This window comes from Vulpes vulpes, chromosome 11 (assembly GCF_048418805.1).
Source record: "Vulpes vulpes isolate BD-2025 chromosome 11, VulVul3, whole genome shotgun sequence".
In the NCBI taxonomy this organism is placed as follows: Eukaryota; Metazoa; Chordata; class Mammalia; order Carnivora; family Canidae; genus Vulpes; species Vulpes vulpes.
The window spans coordinates 12645247-12671237 of NC_132790.1; the positions used below are offsets into that span (position 1 = coordinate 12645247).

At 37.5% G+C, this 25991-nt stretch overlaps 1 protein-coding gene across 4 annotated transcripts in view; it reads left to right on the plus strand.

Moving 5' to 3' along the window:
* The window catches only part of RRAS2 (RAS related 2), a 74557-nt gene that overhangs the window by 23926 nt on the left and 24640 nt on the right, over nt 1-25991 (plus strand). The window contains exon 1 of one of the 4 annotated variants that reach the window (XM_072725593.1): nt 22776-24048. The exons of the other annotated variants lie outside the window; for them this stretch is intronic. The gene's annotated coding sequence lies outside the window, so the exon portion shown is untranslated. Of the gene's footprint in view, nt 1-22775; nt 24049-25991 lie in introns of those variants that run through there. 4 annotated transcript variants of the gene reach the window in all.

A 25991-nucleotide genomic window follows, 5' to 3' on the forward strand; every position in this document is an offset into this window, starting at 1 on the left:
TGTTTTTTAAAATTTGTTTTTTTATGTTTTTTATGTTTTTTAAAATTTTAAAATTTGACCCTTGACTTTGGGTTATTAACAATGGATTAATGTTTTTGTACCTCTTGATGCCCATTGTGAATTATTATGCTGTTCAACTTGATATTTTTTAAAAAGATTTTATTTATTCATGAGAGACGAGAGAGAGAGGCAGAGACACAGGTTCCTCGCAGTGAGCCCGATGCGGGACTTGATCCCTGGACCCTGGGGATCATGCCCTGAGCCAAAGGCACACGTCTAACTGCTAAGCCACCCAGGCGTCCCCAACTTGATATCATAATGAGTTCAGCTCTATACCTATTGTGTTTGAGGTGAGGTACTTCAGGGGCAGCTATGTGAAGGCATGTATTATCCTTATTTATGACCAGAGGAGTAGTGTAGTAAAGAGATCTGGGCAGAGAAAGATTTGGGAATATAAAGTAATAAATAATTGAGGTAGCTTGTGTAGATGAGGCTTACCAATATGGAGGAGGTCATGGCTCAAGATAGAGCTCTGGAAGGCTGCCATTGAAAAGAGGACAGGAGGAAGAAAAGGAAGAGAATGATTGTGAATGCCTTGGAGAACTAGAGACAAAAACTGTGTTAGGTATTGCAGAAACCAAGAGGAGAGCTTCAAGAAATGTTGTGAGTGTTGAGCAGGGTCATGTCTTACATTGGTTAAGTAATCTAAGGGTGAAAATTCTAAGATTGCAATGAATAGGTCAGAAAGGGCAGTATTAATGGAATGATAGGAATAGAAGCCAGACTACATTGAATGGGAGGTCAAAAAAATTACTGATGGAGGAGAAAGAAGGAAGGTAAAAACTGGGGTGCATGTGTTTTAAAATTAAAATAATAATTCTTGTTTATAATGCCAAAGAAGAGCCAGTATGATAGGAAACACCAGAGAATGGTGATGGCAAGGACCTTTGAGAAAGTAGAAGATTGAATCTGGAGTACAAACTGAAGCATCAAAAGCTGAGCAGGATAGCGATATTTTTTTTTTCCTCCCTGGAGGGTGGAAAGGAAATACATACATACGCACACACACATATACACACATGCATGTATACATACACACACACACACACAAATATATATAAAATCCAGTCACATCCATATGTGATTATGGATGAAGGAGAGATTTTAGAAACAAGCAAAGTCTGATGGGAGTCTCAGCCAGAAATAGGCAAGAATAATCTAGATGTACATAAATGCTTTTAAAAAATTTTTTACCTGGGGATCCCTGGGTGGCTCAATAGTTCAGTGCCTGCCTTTGGCCCAGGGCGTGATCCTGGAGTCCCGGGATCAAATCCCGCATTGGGCTTCGGGCATGGAGCCTGCTTCTTCCTCTGCCTGTGTCTGCCTCTCTCTCTCTTTTCTCTCTCTCTCTCTCTCTCTGTCTATCATGAATAAGTAAAAATCTTAAAAAAATTTTTTTTTTACCTAAATGAGTAATTTCATAGGTTACATTACAGGTATATCAGAATTGAATATATTTTAAAAATGTGCTGACAATACAGTTCTTATATCTTAAAAGAAAAATGTCAGTAGGATGAACAATTAAACAAAATACTGTGTTTTATCTCTCATTGAGTAGCAAAAAAGATAGAAATAAAAGAAGAATATTTAAGTAAAATAAAATTCTTAAAAGAATTTTAAGTTATCAATTGACAAAAGTCAATAGAAGTGACCTATTATAGGTAAAGGTATGGGGATACGGATACTCTTTTACACTGCTCTTGAAATTATAAATCTAAAAGCTAAATTAAGCCTTCAGTTTCACAAACTTTGACCCAGTAGTTATTTTTCAAGGATTTTTCTCTGATCTGGGAATTTACTATATGGTACAAAGATTTATATACAAAATTTTATGACCATGTGACTTATGCTAAAATTTCAGAAATGGCTTATGTGATCAGTAATAAAAGATGGATTAAATAATGGCCCACGTTACTAAAATTAATTTTTAGGCACTTTGGTAAGGAAGAAATGTATCAGTAAGTAGGGGAGGAAAATAGATTATAAAAGCATATACAATACAACACAAGTTTAATTATGTATGCATAGAGAAAAAAGGACCCAAGAGTAAACATTCCTGGATGATTTTAATTAGTTTTGTTGTTTTTCTTTCCTGTGTCTGGATTTTCTTCACTGCACTTATATCCTAAAATAGGGAAAAAGAACTTCAAACTTCAGTGCTGCTGAATGTACTCTTAAGGGAATACAATTGATACAGCTTTCTTGAGTATAGTTTGTAGTTTATCAATAGCCTGTCCTTATCCTTTGACTTGATAAGCATACCTCCAGGGATTTTTACTAAGGAAATGAGTAAGAACCATAAAAATCATTTTACAAAGATTTATTATGACACGATTTATAATAGTGACATGCTGTAATTGTCCTAAATAGGCCAATGGTTAAAATACTGTTCATTCTTCTAGTGGATGTAAAGCAGATCAATGCAGCCTATGAAAAATGATTTTAAAAATCCATATGTTGAAACAGGAAGTTGCTGATACTATAATTTACACAAAGAAAAAATATTACATGGTATCTTGTCCTGATTTTCATCCTTAAAATAATAGAAAAAAACAATGGGAAGAAAGAGACCCAAATACTGAGTTATTTTCTTCTGTATACTGCTATAAGTGTTTTACAGTGGTCATTTTATATTTAAAAAATTGTAAATAAATAAATTGCTAATTGATAGGAAAAGCCTCTGTATGCCTTTTACTTCAGTTAGTTTTCCTGTTATGTGGTAAACACAGAATAGAGTAAAATCAAGATTTCTTTTATCACTTAAAGCTTAGAAAAACATTTCTCTCAAAATCTGGTACATATGTCTTTTTCTCTGATCAGATTTTCTTTGTTATATCTTTTATAAGGGATCTATGTCTTGATTTCTGCTTTGCTCCAGTGATAATATATGTGTGATTGTTTTGAGTTGAAATATTAGTGCAAATTTCATTAAAAATAAGATTTTTTTAACCTTATCATATACAGAGCAATACAAAAGTCTGTAAAAAAAAAAAAAAGGTCAGAGCTTCCTGTTATGCCCATCCATTGCATTCCTGCGTGCCTTCTCATTCTTTAGTTGTAACCATGTACAATAAAATGTAACTATATTCAGTGGATTAGGTGAGTGTTGACCAATTTGTATGTCAAAATTATGTGACCATTAGCACAAGCAAGATAGAGAATATTTCATCACCCCAAAAAGTCCCTTGTGTCCCTTCCCAATTAATAATCTCCAGAGGTACCCACTGTATTGATCACTATAGTTTAATTTTGCCTGTTTTGGATTTTATGTTGTGGAATTATACAGTATGTACTCCTTTGTGCCTGGGATGTTTTGGGATTCATCCATGATATTGCTTGTTTTGGTAGTTAATTCCTATTTGTTGCTTGGTCGAGTTCCATACTATGATACACTGCAATTTATTTGTCTGTTTACTTGTTGATGGAACATTTGGATTGTTACCAGTTTTTAGGAACTATGAATAAAGGCGAACTGAAGGGATGCCTGGGTGGCTCAGCGGTTGAGCACCTGCCTTTTGCTCAGGCCTGATCCTGGGTTCCTGGGATCCAGCCCCACATTGGACTCCTTGCATGGAGCCTGCTTCTCCTCCCTCTGCCTGTCTTTCTGTGTCTCTCATGAGCAAATAAATAAAATCTTTATTAAAAAAAATAAAGCCACACTGAATATCCATATATATGCTACCATGTTGATTTATGTTTTCATTTCTCTTGGATTATAAACCAACTTGTGGATTATTAGGTCATATTGTAAATGTGACCTGAGCTGAAGGCAGATGCTCAACTATTGAGCCACCCAGGCATCCCAGTTGTACCATTTTATAACCAAAGGTGTATGGAAGTTTCAGTTCTTTTGGGTCCTTACCAGCACTTGGTATTTTAGCTAGTTTAATGGATGTGAAGTAGTATCTCACTGTGGTTTTAATTTGCTTTATTCTGACATATGACAGTGAACATCTTTTTAGGTGCATATTGGCCATCTGTTTGTTCAAATCCTTTGTCTTCTTAAAAAATTGGGTTGCTTATGTTACTGAATTGCAGAGCTTCTTACATTTGGAACACGAGTCCTTTGCCAGCTATGTGTATTGTAAATGTTTTCTTCTTGCCTTTTTGTTTGTGTCTTCCTATTTATTATTTAACTTTTGTTGAGGTATAATTGAGATATTATTTTTTTAAAGATATTATTTATTCATTCATGAGAAACAGAGAGTTAGGTAGAGGCAGAGTGAGAGGCAGGCTCCCCATGGAGCAGGGAGAGCCTGATACAGGACTTGATCCTGGGACCCCAGGATCATGACCTGAGCTGAAAGCAGACACTTAGCTGACTGAGCCACCCAGGCATCCATAACTTTATATTAGTTTCAGGTGTACAGCATAATGATTCAGTTTTTGCATATACTGGGAAATGATCACCACAATAAGTCCAGCTAATACCTGTCTCCATACATACTTTTTCCCTTTCAATATTTACCTCTTGTTTCTATAGTTGTACTGCTTGGGCTAGAACTTTTAAACTTTTAAAATATCAAGATAGTTAAAATCAAAATGAATGCAGTATATGTCCTTGGTTTGCTACTGATTTTTTTTTCTCCTTATATCCTATAAAATACTTTACAAATTTTTTGAATAATTTATATTTAGTGTCCTATTAGTGTTTTTACTTAATGTTATTATTAGCAGTGTAATTTTATCACATTTGACTACATGCTATAGATATTTTTTCAACTTCTAGTGTTTCTGATAGTTTTTGCATTGACTGATACATTCTGTTGCCTAAGTAATACTGTTTCCATTATTGCATAATGGCATTTAAAAGTCTCCTATAGCTGTTGCCGAATAAATTTGACCATGTTTGATACGATGTTTTCATGTTTGCTTTCCTCTGTTGACTAAATTTGATGCTTTTTTTTTTTGCTCACCCTTTTGTTGTTACCCTTATAAGCACCACATTGTTAGATTTTATTTAAAAAGAAATCCTGTTGGGACGCCTGGGTGGCTCAGCGGTTGAGCGTCTGCCTTTGGCTCAGGATGTGATCCAGGATTGAGTCCCGCATGGGTCTCCTTGCAGGGAGCCTGCTTCTCCCTTGGCCTGTGTCTCTGCCTACCTCTCTCTCTCTCTCTCTCTCTCTTTCTCTGTCATGAATAAATAAGTAAAAATCTTAAAAATCCTGTTGAGCTGCTTTTTTTCTAATGAAACCACTTAATGTGATCATGATTAATAGTTGGCCTCTGTATTTTTCCCTCCTTGCTTTCTCATGTGTGACCTGTGTTTTAATCCTTTCATTTTACGGTGACTTACGGAGCAGCATTTCTTTTCATTACCTGTAGTGTGGGTGGGGAGTAAGTCAAGCTTTCATCTGTATTTTTTTCATCTCATGAGTTGTGGTTGTGGGCAAGAAGTACGTATGAATCTATGAAGAGCTGGTTGGAAAGACATTGAAAGTATGTATTTATATGTTTTCTTTTTCCTTAAAGCATTTAGAGATTTGTTAAGTAGGGGGAGAATTTCTGTTGTTTGGACTTTATTGCATGAATTCATATTGTCACAATTCTAGTAGCACTTTTACTGATGTCTTTAGAATGAAATCAAATGAAAATTGGTAAGATAATCAGTTATTCTCCGGGAGTAAAATTTTAATCTTCACAGCCTTCTGGGGTTTTTAGGGTGTGTGTGTGTGTGTAGGCAAACTACTGCAGACTTAGTTTGCTTAGTTTATGAGTGCAAATTAAAAGCCAACTATGCTAGTACTGATAAAAATGCTTTTGATGCTAATGTAATACTGCTTGCCTCTTTTAATGTTAGTAATGGCAAATTGTATTTGTTCTTTGAACACATAGGAAGGGCGTGAAACTGATTTTTCCTCTGTGGGACTACTTTCCCTGGTGGAATAAAAGTTAGATAGAATGAGCATTTTTTCCCTCTTAAACTCTGAAGAAGACAACTTCCTCTATTTTGCATTTTTGGGTGGTGGTTATAGCACTTGTTTTGAGGTTTGACCACCCTTTGTTCAGCTGTTTTTATTTTTACATATCATTTTGAGTACATTTAGTGGTATTTTAACTATAATAGCTTGTGTAATGAAATTCATGCATATTATATCTTAAAACTCTGCTGTTGTTTTGACTTAATTTGTATTAATTGGTTTAGGCTATTTCTGCTTCATCTGAGTTTTTTTTTTTTTTTTAAAAGATTTATTTATTTGAGAGAGAGCATGCATGAGAGAAAGCATGAACAGAGGGAAGAGGCAGAGGGAGAGGGAGAAGCAGGCTCTCTGTTGAGCAGGGAGCCCAGTGATGTGGGGCTCCATCCCAGGACCCTCGATCATGACTTGAGCAGAAGGCAGACACTTAACTGTCTGAGCTACCCAGGCACACCCTGAGTTGTTTTTTTCTTTAGCCAAGTAAATGCCTAGTTTCCACTGCTGAACTAAAAAGCCAAATCATTGATTTGCAATGTTTGCTTCTCTGCTGAACAGGTAAATTATTTAAGATATGACATAAATTTCAACTTATTGGTTGTTCATGACCACCCTCCCACCCCCAAACACCCCAGTAGAGGATGGACTTTTTTTAAAAATGAATTTTATGGGGATCCCTGGGTGGCGCAGCGGTTTGGCGCCTGCCTTTGGCCCAGGGCGCGATCCTGGAGACCCGGGATCGAATCCCACATCGGGCTCCCGGTGCATGGAGCCTGCTTCTCCCTCTGCCTGTGTCTCTGCCTCTCTCTCTCTCTCTGTGACTATCATAAATAAATAAAAATTAAAAAAAAATTAAAAAAAAATTAAAAAAAATAAAAATGAATTTTATATTTGCAATTTGCTTTCATTACTCTACTGCTAGACACTAAACAATATCTGGGTCACACACATTACAATGTTACAATGTTTTTTCAAATGCCAAGGATCCCATAGTAGTAGTTTGGTTTCTATAGGTGAATAGGACTGGTGGTCAGCCAAGAGTGTCCATTGAGCACTTTTGTGCCAAGGACTGAAGAGAAGGAACAGAAAAGACTGATGGAAAGAGCCCCACCTACCAGAGCAATAACGACTGCATGCTTTTTATGGAGCAATATGACAACTTACATTCGAAGTAATATACTAACAGGGAGGACTTGAGTGCTCAGAGGGTCACAAATTGAAATTTGGAGCTCAGTTGGAATCCGAAGTTCAGGTGAGGGCAGCTGTGAAAAACCACAAAGGAGAGGTACAAAAGGGGCAGTTTTCAGGGTCAGCCAGTGTGGTCTAAACACAGGAGAGGACAGACATTTTGCTCTTAATGGAAACTATGTCCTAAATTGAATTGGAACTCTTGATTTTGTTATGTGAACTGGAGTAAATGCTTCAGAGAACTTTTACATTCATTCATTCATTCATTTACCATTGTTTAGCTTTCAAAGGTCTTACTAAACAAATTTCAGAATCAATGAAACTGGATAATTAAAAATAAACAGACGTCATGTAAAATAGTTAACAATTGTGTATTTCCTGGCACAGAAACTCAGTATACAAAATGCTATAAATTATGTAATAGTGACGTTTTAGATGCCATATAACCTAATAGTTACTTGTAGATTTAAGCTGCCACTATGTCCTTTTGTGAATAAAGCATCAGGCATATGCCCTGGGATTTTCAGATTTGTACATATTCTGTCGAAGCCTTCACTGCTGTTTTTGGGTTCCATGCCATGGGGTAATAAGGTCACTTTTCAGTGTTATTCAAGGAGAGAAAACCAAATTACGCTGCAAAGGTTCTAGTATCTTAATGTTTTGCTGGATGCTTTTCTGTAATATTCCCAGACATAAAGTTTTAAATTTGAGTAAGTAGATTGAGAGAAGCCTAATGAATTCCATCCTCCCTCAAAATGGGATCAATTGCTGTTCTTTCTCCAATCCCTGCCCCACTCCATATTGCACAGTAGTATTTGATGAAAAAAATTATCCTTTTATAAACCAAATAAAAGATACAGTAGGGAAGAGACTCATACGACAGCAAACAAAAAATACTTTTATGCACTAAAATGAAGTCTAACATTTCTGTCAGAAAACTTAAAAATGCTACCATGGTTCACATAGAAGACTTGAAAGAATAGAAAAGCACACTGTATTCTTAGATTTGAAGATATAAGCTCTTAACTATGTCAATTCTAAATGCTAATCTACAAACTCAATGGCATTCTAAAAAAACTAAAAATTAAAAACTCCACCAGTTACTCTGTTGTTAAGTATTAGTATAAGTTCATTTTGTAGAAGAGTAAATTGAAGCTCAGAGAAATCAAGTAACCTCTCCAAGGTCACGAAGCTACGAAGTGGTTGAAGCAAGGCTTCACAACAAGGTGAGTTTGAGAGCTCAGACCTAAGAATAATATTTAGTAAGCACTTAAATCATTCAGCAATACTGTTCCAAGTAAAGCACTATATATATATTTTTCAATTAGAATAGCATTTAAATATATTTGGAAAATAAGAATCTATGAGACTTTGCTAGAGAGGTTCTAGAGATAATGCATGTGGTGTTTGAAGATTTATAGGTCCCTCCACCCAGTTTCACTTTCCTCATATCTACAAGCAGCTATTCAAAGCATCTTTTTTTTGGACTAGTTCATCTTTCCCCTTTATATGTCAGGTTTCATATATGTGGATTTTTTTGGGCCATCTATTCTATTCCATTAGTTTTTCTGCCTATTCCGTGTCAGTTCCATTCTATCTTAATTTTACAAATGGTTAGGATAAGCCTCGCTGCTGTGTTCATTCAATAAAAATGTCACTGAATGAATATTTGTGGCCAGTACTATATGTACTAGGAACTGGATATGTGCTGGCAAAACAGCATTGAACAAACCAAACAGTTCTCTCTTGTAAAGAATTTCTTGGGTGTTTTCCTGTTCATAAATTTTACAACCATCTTCTGGTCCTTCTGGTTCTGTCACCTTCAGTGCCAGATCCAAAAACCTTTTGGATTTAAAATTTAAAATTAAAAAAATTTTTTTAAAGATTTTATTTATTTACTTTAGAGATAGGGTGGGGGAAGGAACAGAGGAAGAGGGAAAAGCAGACTCCGTACTGAGCGCAGAGCCCGATAATGGGGCTCGATCCCACAACCCTGAGATCACGATCTGAGCCAAAACTAAGAATCAGATGCTTAGCCAGCCAAGGCACTCACATGCCGTATCTTTAAGTTGTGTCATAATAAGGAAAAGAGGAATTTTGATAATGCTTTTCAAATCATATGTATCTCCCGCTGTCTTTGGCCTTTATTTAAAGCTTTATAGTTTCCTTCCATAAAGGTCTAGAATATGTTTTATTATATTTATTCCTAGTTACCATTTATTTGCTCTTGGCTACTGTAAATGGTATCATCTATTTGACTAAAGTTTTGTAATAACTTGTATTCAGAAATGGCCTTTCTTGGGAGGGAGGCCTGAGGATTGTTATATAGATTTTTGTATCCAAATACCTTGTACAACTCTTGCCAATGATTATTCTGTATATTCTGTAGGATTTTTTGTATTGATGAACATATCAGCTAACAATTTGTTTTCAGTTCTTACTGTATTGTTTGGACCTCCAAATATAATGTTGAATAAACATGGTGATGGTGGACATTCTCTCTTATTCTTGATTTTAGAGTTTCACGGTTAAAATTGTTTCTGCAGGTTTTTAGTTCCCTTCTAGTTGCACTTGCTATGAGTTTTTAAGATGTGACATTTTCTCATGCTTTCCTGTATCTCTTGTGATCATGTTATTTTTCCACAATCTGCTCATATGGTGAATTATATTTGTAACTTTTTAAAAAAGCTTGTATATCCTTGTGTTCATGGATTCCTGGAATACTTTGGTCATAATGTATATTCTTGTTTTTGTATTTTTGGATTCTGTTTGCTGATATTTTATTTATGGGCTTTCGGGTTTTTTGCATCTATATTTTAGTGAAGTTGGCCTATGACTTTGATTTTCCTTAATGTCCTTGTCTGATTTTGATATCTGGATTATACTGGCCTCATGAGTTAGGGAGTGTTTCCTCCTTTCCTGTTCTCTGAAAGAATCTGTGTAATTCTGGAATTCCCTGCTCCCCGAAAGCCCAGTAGTACTGGCTCTTGTGACTTCTGGATCTGATTGTTTAGCAAGGCTTTTCTGTTTTTTAATTTTTTCTCTTATGTTGGTCCTAGGACTATTCAGGCATTCTAATTATGCTGTCGCCAGACAAGGCTGAGCTTAAATAAGAGGAGGGAGGACTTATTGATAAGAAAACACAGGAAAGGGAGAACTTCAGGAAGGAATCAGAATTTCAATTAGAGACTAAACTTTGGGCCAGATAAAAGTTGGGGGTGGCTTGGTGGGAAAGGAGCTAAATCTGAGACTTTGATGGTTAAGAAGGAGCCCTCCAACCAGGCTGACGTGGGTAGAGGTGGGCTAAAGTGGTCTTAGTGAATTGACGGCCCCCCATTCTCCCTGCTGTTTTTACGCTGGAGTGATCAAGCAGATGTGCACCAGCAGAAAACAAGACCTGCCAGAAATAACAAACAGATTTAGGTTCCACCCCTAGCCCTGCAAGGGGGTTATTTCGGCACTTTCTGATCATTCAGTTGTTTTGGCACTTTTTGATCATTCTTTAGAATGTAGGTGTAAAGAATAAAGGATGTCAGTGCCATCCTTGTACAGTTCCCTACCCCATCCCACCACCTTTCCACGAAGGGAAATGTGTTGAGAAAGTACATTTGCTCCTGGGAGTCCTATTAGTAGAAGAGGAGAGCCAGTATGGACACTCTCCAGAGGTTTAGAAATATTGACCTGCCTTTATTTCTTTACTACAATCAGTTTTCTCTTTTATTGTTAAGTTACTATGGAAATTAACTGGTATTTTCAGAGTTTTCCCATTTAAAAAAAAAAGATTTTATTTATTTATTTATTCATGAGAGAGGGGCAGAGACACAGGCAGTGGGAGAAGCAGACTCCATGCAGGGAGCCTGGTGTGGGACTCGATCCCCCGTCTCTAGGATCACACCCTGGGCTGAAGGCGGCGCTAAACTGCTGGGCCACCGGGGCTGCCCAGTTTTGCCATTTTTTATATGCTGTTTCTTTTCATAACTGCATATAGGGTCTTCAAAAATAAATTATATTACTTAGTATTTTTACTTTTGCCCATCCATGCTGTTTTATATAAACACAGTTTATGTAGTGCCTTTCAGAAAAATTCCATTTTTTCAGCTTTTGTCTTCTATTCTTAGCTAATGTTTTTACGTAAGTTTTTCTGAATGCAACAAAAAATGGATTAAGGCAAATCTCTGGGCCAACCTGAAGTTTAACTTTGGAGACTAAGTATTAATGAGTTTCTACAGAAAAAAATTTCAGTTGCTTTTGTTTATAGATTGAAATTAGTGAAATGAGCAAGTCAGTCAGTGAGAGTTGGTTAATGCAGTCCATTTACAATTTTTGACTTAATATCCAGTTTTAGTGTCCATTGACCTGACTTTAGGTAGAGAGCGTATGACTCTAGACAAGCATGCAGTCATTCTAGGTATATCGCTGCTTAAGAAAATGACTTTAAAAAATGTGTTAGAACATGGGAAAAAAAGATGTTGCTCTCTTGTGGTTTTACAGGGTGCCAGAGGTTTGGTTGCTTGTATGTTTCACTCAATTGCTTTCTGTTCAATGAGTAGGATCCCCACCATGCCTCACAACTTTGCAGACTCACTGCAGAGGAAATAGCAGGAGGTAAAATGACCTCAAATGAATGTGGCTTTTTTGTGGGATGAAGTGAGTAGACAGGGCTACAACTAAATAAACGAATTATGCAGGAAGACCTTTACTTAACTCATCTTTATATTCTTTTATTCTGTGACTCTCTCGCCCCTATTATTCCTTGTTCTTTAAACATTTGTACAATGATTAGTTTGTTGTAAATATGTAACGTGATTACAGTTGAGTTGTTTAGTATTTTTATAATCTTATTTCTGGTGAACTCTTTCTTTTCCTTTTTGGGCTGACAGCTTCCTTATTGTGAATGCCTCAAGGTAAGAGGTCTTAGACTCAATGTTGGTTGGATGGAACTAACTCGCTTTATCTTGTCATGTTGGATTCTCTTTATCCTGCAAGTTCCTGTTGTTTTGATTACATAATCATTTTGTACTTGGGAAAATAAAACTGATTATTTGTATTTCTCTACCATAAGTGTTGGGTAGCATGATGACCTTTTATCAGTTTAGTATTGGGTATGAGATGTTTTGATATAACAATTTAAAGGGGAAAGAGAGGGCAGCCAGGATGGCTCAGCGGTTTAGTGCGCCACCTTCAGCCCAGGGTGTGATCCTGGGGACCCGGGATCAAGTCCCACATCGGGCTCCCTGCATGGAGCCTGCTTCTCCCTCTGCCTATGTCTCTGCCTCTTTCTCTCTGTGTCTCTCATGAATAAATAAATCTTTAAAAAAAATAAAGGGGAAAGAGAAATCATAATGTACAGTAAATCTGTGAAGGTAGAAGGGAGTCTGGATAGTTTTAGATCTATGTTTATTGCAATGTCCGTCATACATACCTAGGAAACATTTCTTTGACCACTGGCTGGCTTATTACCAGTGTCAGGATTGACCGAGATGTGTGGGGACGGTTTGAGGTCTGGACATTTTACTCCATAAATATAGAGAAAATAGAGACGATACATTTATTTTGTTTTCCAAAGGTAGCTCTCAGTGTAATGTAGTGGTTTTGGGCACAGAATCGAGCCAGACTGCTTGGAATCAGTCTCCACCACTTATTGCCTGTGGCTTTGGGCAAGTTACTTAACCTCTTCTGTCTCCTCCTCCTCACCTGTAAGATAGAGGCGAATAATGATAGTGCTTACCTACTTCATGGACTTCTTGTGAGGTTTCAGTAAGCTAATGTATCTAAAGCACTTAGTGCCTGGCACATGTAAATATAAATTCTGTTCAGGCATTGCTGCCAATTCAATACATGTAATTCTGTGTGTACCTGACTTATGTGTCCCTGAAGGAGTTTGGAGTGTAAAACTTAATTTTTCTGTTAGTCAGATTTACAGTTATTTTTGAATAGCCTCAAAAGTGGGGATTGAAAGAATCAATAAGATATCTGTGTTTGGGTTGTCTTTACTGTACACCGTCTGTCTTCCTCAGGAAATATTTTTGTCTTAGCTGTTCCGTGACCTGGCCGAGTTAGGTTCTTTTGCAGTGACCACAGCAGGGAAGCATGTCCTGGGAGACTGGGATAGGTGGTTCCCCTGCCCTGGGTTAGATTTCCTGCTGTAAAGCAAAGGTTTTGCTTCTCTTAGAAGGGGCACCTAACTGAACAGATGTCGTCTCATCCCTGGGCACTCTAGTGTTAAAAAGAAGTGAATGTCCAAATAGGATTTATTAGGATAGTGATTCATTCATTCAACAAATATTTCTCTAGGGTTTATGTGCATGGCCTTAAGGAGTTTGCAAAGACAAGGTTTTCCTGTCCTAAAGTAGAGTGTTGGTCCTAACTGAAGGGAAAAACATGAAAATGATTGTTTTGTTCTTCCTGCTATCTCTGACAATGGCCTGCTTCTCTTTTAGAAATGTAGTTTATGATTGCTCTCTCTGTACACTTAAAAGTGTTGGTATATCAGATTTGTTTTGTAGAGGAAGCTTAAGAGGGAAAACTGATTAAGTTCTCTCATCTGGTTAAGATGGTTAGGATCTGGTTAAGTTTCTTTCTGATAAAACAACCATTTCTTTTTTTTTTTTTTAAATAATAAACTTATTTTTTATTGGTGTTCAATTTGCCCACATACAGAATAACACCCAGTGCTCATCCCGTCAAGTGCCCCCCTCAGTGCCCGTGACCCATTCACCCCCACCCCCCACCCCCCACCCTCCTCCCCTTCCACCACCCCTAGTTCGTTTCCCAGAGTTAGGAGTCTTTATGTAAAACGACCATTTCTTAGGAGTAAAAAATTACCTGTGAATTTTGTTTCCCAAATAATTTAGTGAAGTGTCAATATGAATTTATTCATGTTGGCTTTAAAACTTTTTGTTGATAAAGATATTCTGCATCTCTAACAGGTCTGTTTTACATTTGGTAAATAAATTTGTTCTTGGCAAGATGTATAAATTTTGAATTGTATTTTCCCATTTATTTAGAGGATTATGGGCCACAGCACTGCTCATGCTGACGCCCGGACCTTTGGAGATAGTAATATCAGATGGCAGTACATCTACACCTGTGCTTCTCCAGTATTTGAGGTTAAACTCACTGTAGCGTTTGTTATCCAGAAACTATGGTATCTTATCCATTCTGAGACATTAAAAAATTCTTTGTTTAATATCTTTGTAATTAGGATGCATCTTCCAATTGATGGCATCCTAGAGTCAACAGAAGATGGTATTTTTTCCTTGTCTTGCCTTCTATTTGACAACTAGTAGATGCCTTGAGGGCAAGGACTTACTCATTTGTGTTATCCTCCAATGTGTGATTTGCGTTTAGAACCCTACTTTTGCTGAATTGCAGTGTAACAGTTTTTAGGATCATCTCAGTAAGTGTTAATTGAAATGAGAGTTTCTTTAGGACACTTTTGCAGGAGGATGCATTTAAGAGGAGGGCCTGGTAAATGCTGATAAGTTAAATGTGACTTCAATTTCCCCTCCTTTATACCCATTTGGTCTTCCTCTTGTGGTTCTCTTGTTCATATTGATGCAAACCAGAGACAAAGTATTACATAGACTTTACCAGAATTATTTGCTTTTAGCAGATGCTAGTGAAGTGTTTAAGAATGTTACGTTCTTATTTATGATATGCTATTATTTTGTGAGCATCCTTTGGATATTGCACTATGCTGTAGTCACTTTTCATTATGTAAATGAGGAAATGGGGAATCAGTGTGTTTAGGGACATGTTTATTTTAGTCCATAGTGATGGAAGAAAGGCCAAAACTTCCTGCACAAAGCTGCTTTAGAAGCATCTTCTGAATTACTTTTTTTTTTTTTTTGGTTATTTTTATTGGTTTCAAATTAACTTATTTATAATAGCTCTGTGATTATGAGACCTTGGCTTTTCACATCCTTATCATGATAAATCAGATGTTTGTTTGAAAGGTAAAGTAGGTCTAGACACCCTTTATCTTGCCCCCAAGTACTTTAATTATCAGTCTTGCAAAATCTAGATGGAATCTTAGTGCTAAAAGAAACTGAGTACTGAGTGGCTCTAGTTGTTTTCTATAAGTTAAGCTTTACATGGATAAGGTCCTTATCTGGGACCTTAATCAGTATTTTACTGGAAATGACTGCCATGTAAATTTTTAAAATAGATTTTATTTAAGAAAATTTTTAGATTTATAGAAAAATTGAGAGGATAGAACAGTTTCCATATACCCAGCATCGAGTTTCCCTGTTAATAACCTTGGACATCGTGCGGAATATTTGTTATAATTAATGAAGCAATATTGATGATACTTTGTTATTAACTGAAGTTCATACTTTAGTCAGGAGTCCATAGTTTTTACCTGTATCTGTTTTCTGTTCTGAGATTCAGTCAGGATACCACATTACATTTAGTTGTCATGTTTCCTTGGGCTCCTCTTTGCTGACTTCCTTTGTTTTTGATGACCTTGACCATCTTGAGGAGAACTTACGAAGTATTTGTAACTGCCCCTCTATTGGAATTTGTCTGATGCTTTTCTCATGACTAAACTGGGGTTACGGGTTTTTAGAAGGAAGACAGAAGTGAAAAGTGCCATGTTCATCACATCACATCACATCACATCACATCACATCACATCACATCATATCAAGGGTATACACTATCAACATAATTCTTACTGTTGATGTTGATCATGGTCACCTGGCTGAGATATTGTGTGTGATTTCTCTACTATAAAGCCATGTTCCATACTGTATTCTTTGGAAGGAAGTCGTTGTGGGCAGTCCACAGTGACGGAATGGAGATGCTGTGTAATTTTGTGTAAACATATCTAAATGGCAGAACAGTTTAAAATTGTACCTGGAGTTAGTGAAGTTTTTGTTTTCAACAAAAACACCACTTGTTAGCATGCATTCAGAGATTTGATTTGGCAAAAATTTTCACCCTCAGTGTTGCAATCTTTGCTATTGTGTGGCAGCTTAGATGTTCCTCTTTACTACTTTTTGTGCCATCTATTTGATTCTTATTTTTGAGAAAATAAAATGAAAGCGAAATGTGGGAGATCAGTATCCAAAAACTCTTAAATAAAATTTGTTAGTATTTTGATCATCATCTATTGCTTTTTCTCTCTTAAAAATATTATTTCTAAAATTGAGGACTTGGTTGATATGTAAATTATGATTAGAGACCAGAACAGTTTAGGACCCAAAATGATGAAGGGAAAGCACCTTGTCGGAAACCCCCATGACAATAGCCTCTCCTTGTAGTTCCCATTTGTGTGTTTCAATTATAAGGCTTATGTTAAAATTAGATCAGAATTTCCATTGTACACTCTCAATTTCATAGTTGTGTAACTGCCATATAAACTTGATTGTAAACAAAGGCCTGTAATGCTGGGCCTTATTTGAGCAATAAAGGTGAGAAATTGTGGTGAGGACCAGATTTGATTTTAAAGGTGAGTATTAAATTTTTTTTCTTATGATTTCCCAAATTTTTTACAGCTGGGATATATTATTTTATAATAAAAAACTAAAGTAAAATAATATTTTGTTATGCTCTTGAGACTTTATTATTACATGTAATTATATATAGTTCTTTTTGATAATTTTGATAATTATACTTCTTTTAGACTATTTTCCCCAAACTATTAAGAACTTAGAACTATTTAAATCCATATACCTTCCTTCACTTTTTATTTTGTTGACTGAATCTTTCTAGTTCAGAGAATGAAAACTGTTCCTGAAAGGAACAGTGTGTCTATGTATATCTCTTTGTAATAAATTGTGGTGTTGGTACTGTGAATGCAGCTCAGTTTTAATAGTTTCGTAAATAGAAAAAATATTTTGTTTTGTCCTCCACTCTTCTTGGGCTTACGAACTACATACAAAAAATTATTAGTAAGAAGGGGGAATTCAAATTTTATAGGTGAATGTGTTAGATTCCTGGGTCTGCTATAACAAATTACCATAAATGTTGTAGCTTTAAACAACAGAAATGTATTCTCTTGCAGTTCTGGGGCCAGAACCTTGAAGTCAGGTTGTGGACAGAGTTGGTTTCCTCTGGAGGTTCTGAGGGAGGATCCCCTTCCATGCCTTTCTCCCAGCTTCTGATGATTGTTGGCAGTCCTTGGTGTTCCTTGGCTTGTGGACACATCACTCCAGTCTGTCTTCATCTTCATGTGGCCTTCTGCTCTGGGTCTTGTCTGTGTTTGTGTGTCTCAAATCTTCCCCTCTTTTCTTTTAGGAACACACAGCCATTTGATTTAAGTCCAGGATGATCTCATCTGGAGATCTATAACTTAATTGTATCTTCAAAGACCCTAATTCCAAGTAAGACCAAATTCACAAGTATGAGCGTATTAGGAGTTAGGCATCTTTCTGGGTGCCACAAGTCAGTCAGCCTACTACAGTGAGTAAAACCTTTTCTCGAATTTGCTAATGAGCATTGTAAAAGTACTTTTACTAAAGGGAAGAATAGTATCTGACCTATGTACATACAAATGTGATTCAAAATTTAGTTGCATGTTTATTTTCTCTTCGTGTGGTTTGCAATTGATGTGGCATTCTTGTACTATAAAATTAGGCTGTGTGCGTATAGGCAAGCTATAATTTGGGACTTTAAATGGTGTGAGCAAAGTCTTAAATTCTACGAACACATGACATTTAGCTCTTGACTTTTAAAATATACATATTTGAGTATTTTTGTAAGACGAATGTTTATATGCTTCCTTTTGATATGAATCATGTTTTCTCCACTTAAAAGAGTTTAAATTTGTCCAGTGATCTAGTCTAATTTAAATTTGTGTGCCACAAGGAGGGATTTCATAGAAACCAGGAATTGCTGGGTGGATAAATGGGGCTGAATAGTTAGAAGTAAGAAGGGTAGGTAGTCTTTGGTGTGAATAGACAGAGCCACTTTCTGAGAAGTGCTGGCCCAACCTTCTGGCATGTGGTTAGGAGAGAACCTCTGGTAAGAACATTCTCTCCTCTCCCACTTTGAGATGAAGGTCATGAGAAATTTAGTTCTGATTTTTAGGATAAGAGGTTTAATAAGGCTCTTTTTCTTTTAAGTTCAGTTGTGCTATAGACCCATGGCTACAATATTTGGTACTCTAATTTTTTAAAAAGAAGCCCCTTCTTCCATCCATTCTCTAGCCACTGGAGTCTGTTCTGTTTTGTAGTACTTATCTCAAAAATTTTCATATTGGGGCTCCTGGGTGGCTCAGTCGGTTAAGCCTCTGACTATTGGCTTGGGATTCTCTCCCTCCCTCTCCCTTCTTCTCCATCCTTTTCTCTCTCTCTCCCCTTCCCCCACTGTCCTTACCTCTCTCTCTCTTTCTCTCTAAAAAAAAAAAAGTTATCTTTATTCTGCTTGTTTATGTATTGTCTCTGCTACTAGGATGCAAGCTCCACAGGAGGAAGGAGCCACATGAGTTTTATTCTCACTCAGGACTATATCCCAGTTCCTAAGCAGTAAATACTCCAACAAATATTTGTCAAGTGAATGAACTTACTATACCATGGGTACTCTTGAAATCTGTATTACAGGGACAGCCTGGGTGGCTCAGCGGTTTGGCGCCTGCCTTCATCCCAGGGCATGACCCTGGGGACCCCGGATCGAGTCCTACGTTGGGCTCCCTGCATGGAGCCTGCTTCTCCCTCCGCCTGTGCCTCTGCCTCTCTCTCTGTCTCCTCTCTATGTATTCTCATGAATAAATAATAAAATCTTTAAAAAAAAGAAATCCATATTACAGTGTTAATATTCTTCACTTGTACCTATATTTCTATAAAATGATTAAGCATATTTAAAAATGTATTACTGAAATAACTTTCAAATATAATTGACCTACATTTTCCTAAATATGTATAAAATGCTTTTCCTTTTTGCCTCCTTGAATCAATAGAAATCTTTTGCCACAACATTTTAAGGGGTATTGTAAGTGAAGTGTACATACACACTGCTTCGATTGCCTTCGTGGGATGGTTGTTGGCTAATCCCTGTGAAAGGAAGTATCAGAAAGACTTCTGTCCATTACATACCAAGACTGGGAAAGGAAGGCTTATTCTACAACCAGTGTAGAATAAGATCCGAGCATCAAACTCTGTAGTGCTTTTCATTTTATTTAGAATAAGATCCAAAGTCCTTAATCATGGCCTTCAAGGCTTTGACTGCCTCTTTTAACTTTCTGAACTCATGTACACTTTGCCCATTCATTCTTTCTGTGTAGCCACACTGGCCTCCTTGCTATTCCTCACACATGATACTTGCACTCTCACCTCACTACTTTTAATGTCTCTCTGCCTGCAGCGATCTCCCCCACATAGCAGCATGGCTGACTCCCCCTGGAGTCTAGGATTTTATTGATCTAGGATTGATCTAGGATTTTATCCTGAAAAGTCACATTGCCAGCAAAGCCCTCTCTGGCTCTCTTAAGCAATATCACATTCTCCTTGCTAGTTCCTGCTGCTGTCAGCCCCCTTTATTTTCCTTTAGAGTTCACATGATCTTTCCTATATATATTTCGCTTATTTATATGTTGATGGTCAACCCTCTACAAAACTGCCAGTCCCTACAAAAGCTGGGACTCCATCCTTTGCTCCTAATGCATCATAGTTGCTCAGTTAGCATTTATAAATTGGATGGGTTAGTGAATGAGCCTAGGGAAGGTTCGTGTGGAAGTTTTAAAAGTTTAATAGAACATGGACCGTGAAAATCACCAGCCCCCTTTACTTCGAGTTTTGCTCCTACAGACCATTCATTCTCAGGAATAAATGAGAAATGAAGACGGGGTTTAGGATATTCTAGGTGGCAGTGGATAGAAGGGAAAGGAAATGAGAAGGGAAGCAACCAGGCCCTGGGCAGCAAAAGTTACAGCCAGAAGAGAGATGTCAGCTACCTGCTTTATGAGGCAGCCTTTTCTAAGTTTGGAAATAAAGAGAACCATTTATTTATTTATTTGTTTGTTTATTTTTAAAAGATTTTATTTAAGAGAGAGAGAGAAAGAGAGAGGGAGAGAGCACAGGAGTAGGGGGGAGGGGCAGAGGGAGAAGGAGAAGCAGGCTCCAGCTGAGCAGAGCTCCATCCCAGGACTCTGGGATTATGACCTGAGCTAAAGGCAGACACTTAACCTACTGAGCCACCCAGGTACCCCAAGAGAACCAAATTTTATTTTATTTTATTTTTAATGATTTCATTCATTCATTCATTCATTCATTCATTCATTCATTCATGAGAGATACACACACACACACACACAGAGAGAGAGAGAGAGAGAGAGAGAGAGGCAGGGACACAGAGGGAGAAGCAGGCTCCATGCAGGGAGCCCGACGTGGGACTCGATCCCGGGTCTCCGGAATCAGGCCCTGGGCTGAAGGTGGCGCTAAACCGCTGAGCCACCCCGGCTGCCTGAGAACCAAATTTTAAATGCTTCCTTTGAGCTGAGCAGTCCACAGTAGCCCTTTCAAATGAGAATCACTGTGGCCATCTGATAGGTCAGGAAATTGAGATTTGAAATCCCAAGATCACACATCAGGTAATTGGGATATCCAGGCCTGACAGATTCCAAAGTCCATGCTCTTTCTTGTACTTAGTTTATAATACCTGGAGGGGGGATTCTGTATATATTAATAATTTACGTTTCACACAGTGGTTTAGAAATCTGAGAAATTTTTTTGTGTGTGTCTTATTTTACTCCTCTAACAAACTTGTGAAAGTAGCTATAATCTCAGCCTCCCAGGTAATAGTACTTGTTAGTGATGTGATCTGCTGCAAATTCTACAGCTACAAAGTAGTGGGAGCTCGGGGTATAAGCAAACCTTCCTAACTTAAACTCTGATATTTTTTCTGCTATATCACATGCATAAAAAAAAAGGAATTCTTGATAGAATCTACAAATTTTGTTTGACACAGTATGGGGACTAAATATGTCCTAATAAAATTAGAGAGCCAGAGTTTTTTAAAAGATCAGATGGGGCAGATTTCTCATTTACCTTAGAAAGAGGTTGATTCCTCTAGGAACACTCATCTGGTTGTGGTAGAGCTGAGTCTAGAATCCAGGCTTCCTCACATTCCTGTGCCCTGCTTTTATTACTAAAGAGTTTGTGTTTAATTCATCTAGACCTTTCCCCTTGATTCCCTCTTTCATTCACATATTTTGGATTTCAAAACCTACAAAATTTTTTCTCTCCTGCTCGTTTGGGTCTCCCAGCAAACCAGGTTGAGTTCTTCCCACAGGTAATGATATCTTGTGTCTCTTGTGTATCTTTCCAGAGATACTTTAAGCACAGTAATGCAAATAAGTAAACTCTGTTTATTTAACAACATATCTTGTAAATTCCTCCACGTTTATTAGTACATGAAGTCATTCTTTTTTTAATGGCTGCATTCATATTGAATGAATGTTTCATAATTTAAGCAGTCCATTTATTGAAGGGTATTTGTTTCCAGTCTTTTAGGTTAAAAATTCAATAATGAATGACCTTGCACATTTCATTTCTTGTCTGTATAGATGGATCAGTAGGAAATCATTTCTATAAGTGAAATTGCTAGATCAAAGAGTATTTTTTATATTCCATCCTCAGATCTTTATTCTTAATGTAGAAATGGAATGTTTTCATTTCGAATGAAACAGCTTTTAATTGTTTTTTTTCTATTTGGTAATAGCAGTTTGTAACTTTAAAAATAATTATTTGAGAGTGTTGGGATTTATTTTTAAACTGGTTCATGCTGTATGCTTTGATGTTAATTTGACAGATTAAAGAAAGTGTAATGGAAGCAGGACATTGCTTTGGAGTCAAACCTGAATTTGGATCCCAGTCCTACAAGTTTACTGACTTTGTGGCTTTTGGCAGGTCATTTAACTGTCGAGCCTCAGTGATCTCATCTGGAACAACAATACCAGACTTACAGAGTTGTTGTCTAGAACTACTGTATTGTGTTAACTCTAAGACACATTTTTCCTTTACATTCTAGCATCTCTGACGCTGAGAGGCTTCATAGTCAAAGACATGCTAGAGTTGTTTTGGTGGCTCTCCCCCTTTCTTGGCGCATAAAATAATGTTGGCCTTAAAATTAATGGCATCTTAGATTTGATGAAGTAGGGTGATTCCACAAACTGGCACAAGTGAACTGTGCTAGGGCATGGTATAGGCAGAGGAAGTAGGAAGTTCAGTGTGATGAAGTAGAAAGGTCAGGGTTGGGGTAGGCTGGATGGGTGTTAGGGGAGTGGGTATAGCAATGGAAGTTTTGTTCTGGGCAGCAGTTAGCATAGCAGATCTACCACATAGTAAAAGAATAGTGCAGTTTCTTGATGGAGCACAAGGATAGACATGACTCACAATTCTGGGTATATGGAAGTTGGAATTATGGCAGATTGTTGATGGGTAACAGGACTTTGGCCTAGGGTTGGGATTTAGGAACTGTGTGCCAATTTATAGCAGGAAGACTTTGAAATAATGGGGCTATGGGAAAAAAATTTGCAAATGATACATATGATAAAGGATTTGTATCCAGAATATATAAAGAACTCTTACACTAAACAATAAAAAGGCAACCCACTTTGAAAGTGGTCAAAGATTTGAACAGACAATGTGAAAAGACATGTGAAAAGACACTCAATATCCCATCTTGGGATGGGACTGCAGGGAGGGGCACCTGGCTGGCTCAGTTGGTAGAGCATGCAACTCTTGATCTTGGGGTTGTATATTTGCCCACGTTGAATACAGAGATTAGTTTAAAAAGATTCTATAACAAAAAAACTATAAGGAGATATTACTGTATACTCACTAGAATGGCTACAATCAAAAAGACACACATTCAGTTAAAATATTGGTGAGGATACTGAGAAATTAGAACCCTCAAACACTGTTGATGGGAATGTAAAATGGCACAGCTACTTTGGGAAAGAGTTTGGCAGTTCTTCAAGTTAATGGTATGATCCAGTAATTCCGCTACTAAAAAATGTACCCAAGAAAAGTGAAAACATATGTTCACCTAAAAGATTGTACATGAATGTTTATGGCAGCATCATTCATAATAGCCAAAATATAAAAACAACTCCAATGTCCATCACCAATGGATGAGTAAATATAGTATGATATAGCCATATGATGGCATGTGATGGCAAAGGAATGGGAAATGAAGTACTAATGCATGCTATGACATGGACAGATGTTGAAAACATATACTAATAAGTAAAAGAAGCCAGACACAAAGACCACATATTATGTGTTTGGATTTATATGAAATGTCCTGCTCATGCAAGTCAGTAGAGACAGAAAGTAGATTGGTGGTTTAGTTGGCCCCAGGGGTAGGAGAGGATTGGGAGGAAGGGGAAATGCCTGCTGAGGGGTGTGGGATTCCTTTTGAGGGTTGTGAAAATGTTCTGGAATTAGGTTGTGATGACTGCTGCACAACCTTGTGAGTTACTAAAAACTGTTGAGCAGTATACTTTAAATGGATGAATTTTACGGTGTGTGAATTATATTACAGTAATGCTCTTAAAAACAAAAAGAGGCCCTATTTCTAGGAATGACCTGGATTATTTACCTAGCAGATTATCTGTATAAGAAAAGAGTTAAGGGTAGAAGCAGCCAGTTTATAAGAGCTGAAACACATGTTAATTGGGAAAGTCTGAGAAGAGGGAGGAGTGATGGTGATGTCTGCGCCTGCCCCGAATGAAACAGAGGCAGTTATCAGCATTGTTACTGTCCTGCCAAGGTCAGATGAGTTAGAGCTAACAGTGCTGAGACTGAATGTGGATCTTGTATTGGTTGAAAGTGCTTCCTGCCTGAAGTCAGAATTGGCCCTGAGGTCTGCATGGTGGGGACCCCCAGCATGGGCAAGACCCTGATATGGAGAGGAAGGATACAGAGATAAGACCCAGGTGAGGCCTGGCCAGTTGCATGCCCTAGAGGTCAGGGACTGTCTTCATCTGAAATGTCCGACAGAGGCCACTGTTACGTTGCTTAGGCAGCTTTGGTACGCATGAGGGTGGAAGTAAGGAAGGCTAACTTAAGTAAGTTAATAGCAGAATGGAAAGGATGGGCTGGATCTGGAAATTCCCCAGGAGACAAGATTCAGTCAAGACAAGAACCGAAAGACACAGTAAAGACTTGGTGTGTTAAAGGGAATGTCATGGGATTTACTCAGTTTTCCAATGGGGATAGTATGAGCTGTTTATTAATGTTCACGTATCATTCACAGGCTTATGTTGGCCCTCTGTTTTTTACTTCTGTCTGTGCCAATTGTCCTTGTGCTTTAAACAAATTAAGTCTTACCCTTAAAACTTCATTTAGGCTTTGTACGTTATCTTTTGAAATAAGATTGCAATTATTGGAGGATGACAGCAAATGAATAACTATTAAGTTCAAACAAGGAGCATAAACTTAATTATGCTGCATGATGGAGGCACTGGCTTACCATTGCTCACTGGGTTTTAAATATTATGGAACTCTGAGGGATGAATATGTAGTTGTATAAGCTTATTGTACCTGCTAGTGGTCTGTATATACGAATAATGGCTGTAGCCATGGCAGGGCCCTCCTTCCTTTTTATCAAAATCACTCCACCGGTACTGTGAACTAAAAGTTTTTGTCCACCCAATAGATTAGTTTTACAAGTTGTGATAAAGTTGGTGGAGGGAAGGGGTAGGAAGAAAGAGGAAAACCTTTCTCTTCCCTTCTTTTCTTTTGAAGCTGTGGGTTTGGAAGGATAAAAGCTTTGAAGAGTAAGCTGACACTCCCTTTGGAGAGCTGACATCATGAAATGGTGGTTTACTCTTCTGAATAATTTTCCTTTCAAAGAGTCTGAAGCTTTTTCTTTTTGACCTGTGCCGAAAATGTTACTAACAATTCATTTTGCTTTAGAATTTTGCTCTTTAAAAGAGCAAGTATCACTTGAAGGGTTGGGGTGAGCTCCACTGCAGCATGCTCTAATTTGGACTGATAATTTTTCACCTTGTGCCTCTGGGTGAGCTCTAGCTCTCCGGAGGGGATTGTTAGTTTTAATTTGAGAGTGGAAAGTGGAAGGAGCAGTGTGGAGAGAGGTGAGTGGTTATACTGAGAATGTTATCAGAGGGAGGTAAGTGCTAGGGATAACAGTGAGGTAGTAGAGAGCTGGAACAGGATGATGTGCCGGAGTGTCTAGGGGTGCCCTAAAGACAACCTTTTCCTCCTTGGTGTAGCTTTGGCCTGGCTCTCTACACTGGGAAAAGAAAGGAAATTCTCTTCCCATCTCTTCTTGAGCCAAATGCCTCTGCTGCAGAGTTTAGATTAGAACTCAGAGCTAATATGACTCAGGACCATATTTCAGTGGTAGCTTTTGTGATCTGGCCTTATGGACCTAAACACAGATGAGAACACTTTTCCCTTGGGAAATGAGTACCGAGTAACTTACTTAGAAATAAACTTTTGAAATAGGGCCAGTTTTTAAGTTGACTTTGTACTGTACTTTTTCTTGTTGCGTACCAGGCCCATTGATTTGCACCTAGGTACTTCACATAAGATGTGAATATCATCCTTAGAGATTACACAGAAGTCACATGAAAGGCATATGGGGGGTTTTGGACAATCTGAGATAATTAGCAACATTGCCTGAAGGCCTAAGTTTTGTTAAAAAGAAACTAAAAGAATTACTGGACTTTTTCTTTACCTTAGAATTGTGGAGGATCCATTATGGAGATCTTCATAAATTATACTTGTTAGATTAAATGAAATACTAATTCCAGTCAGGAAAAACTATGTCCTTGCCTGAAGAAGTATCAAGCATATTGGAAACATTTGACATAACAATAAGGGAGGGTGTTGCAGGGAACAAAGGTTCTCTGTG